We start from the raw sequence: 1,469 nt of genomic DNA on the forward strand, positions 1-1,469 counted from the left end.
GGAACATTTGAGAAGGGTGTTTTCCCATTCCTCCTTCAGATTGTCTGTGGCTAAGGGAAAAGAGGGAAAGATCCTGGGTCTGAGGCCTCTGGGTACGATTTTATGTTTATTATAATTCTCGAGAGTGGTAATGTCCCAAGTAAGTCGTATTCTCCTTTGTAGTGTTTTCTGGAGTTTGGTTAATGGGCCCCTCCAATCGATAGTCGAGCTTTCTGGATCTCCAATTTCAGAAAAGAGATCTCCAAAACCCTCAGTATTTCTACGTCTGGTAAGTTCAGTTTTTAGGGAAAATGAGGACATTATAGACTATTCTGATGTTCTGGTGGATACTGAGTTGATCCAGACCAGTGGTAAGGGAAGAGAAGATCCACCAACCACTGAGTAGATTTGTGAATTAGTTAAACTGTGCAGGAATCGGAAACTGATCTAGGATCAGCAAAATTACAGGTTTACCAGGAAGGTTGATGATTCCGCACCAGTATTGCACAATTACATGTGTTTATCAGGACCAGTATACATTTGTACGGAGATAATCTCTTATTATTATCTGGTGGTGCACCCAGAGTCAGGAAAGGGCTAGAGCAAACGAAGAGTAAAGAAGACTCTTTTTTGGGTGCACTCTTATTAAGTATGTATTTATGAAATTTGTTAAAACATACAATTTTTATTATATTTAATTAAAATATTGTCCGTATCCACTCATATTGCATTTGTAGGAGGAACAAGTCAAAAAATGGGGTTATGTCCTGGTTTGATCTATCCCAATATAGACTGGCATGGGGGTGTAGATATATTAACCATACACCTGTTCTCATGCCATACCAGTACAAGCTGTGCTTGTTTTAATGGGACCAAAATAGGTCATGCAAAAATATGTATCAGTTACACCGGGATTATGTGTACCAAATAAACTATCTCGTCTAGTCTTAGCCACTTAAGCCCTCAATGGGTACTTGATAGGATAGAACTGAAAAGATTAGGTTCTATTGAGTCTCGCCTAAGAAGATGATGGTTAAGGAGACCAAAAATTGGTGATATACCGATGTTCTTGCCTGAATAGAATCAAGAAAATTGTATGAGATGGGAAGGAAGAAGTAGTGGTGATACTGCTGTTGGTATTCGAGTTTTGATTTGGAACAACCTCAGATTACTACACTGGGTATTCTTTGAGGGTCACCCCTCAAATACTGACCCAGCCCATCACCGTTTTGCTTCCAAGATCAGACGAGATTGGGCTCTAGCGGTGAGGTATGGTAGTAACCTATGAATGAGGAGTTCCACTCACCAATGAGAGTGCACCTATTTAATAGATTTAAGGAAGAAGTGTGGATCTGCTGTCCTGTTAGACCTGGGATTGCTCCCAGGAATCATGGATGAGAGTCCACGAAAATAGAAAAGGTATTGAATTCTTTATAAGAAATAAGAAAGTAACATAGTGCATAGATTCAGGCAATTTATAGACAAAATGT

The 1,469-nt window shown here is 39.5% G+C and overlaps 1 pseudogene; it reads right to left on the reverse strand.

Annotated features, from left to right (window-relative positions):
* Positions 1-1,144: 1,144 nt before the first annotated feature.
* Positions 1,145-1,262, reverse strand: LOC135016537 (5S ribosomal RNA; annotated as a pseudogene).
* Positions 1,263-1,469: the final 207 nt, after the last annotated feature.

Source organism: Pseudophryne corroboree, unplaced genomic scaffold (genome assembly GCF_028390025.1).
Source record: "Pseudophryne corroboree isolate aPseCor3 unplaced genomic scaffold, aPseCor3.hap2 scaffold_2990, whole genome shotgun sequence".
NCBI lineage: Eukaryota > Metazoa > Chordata > Amphibia > Anura > Myobatrachidae > Pseudophryne > Pseudophryne corroboree.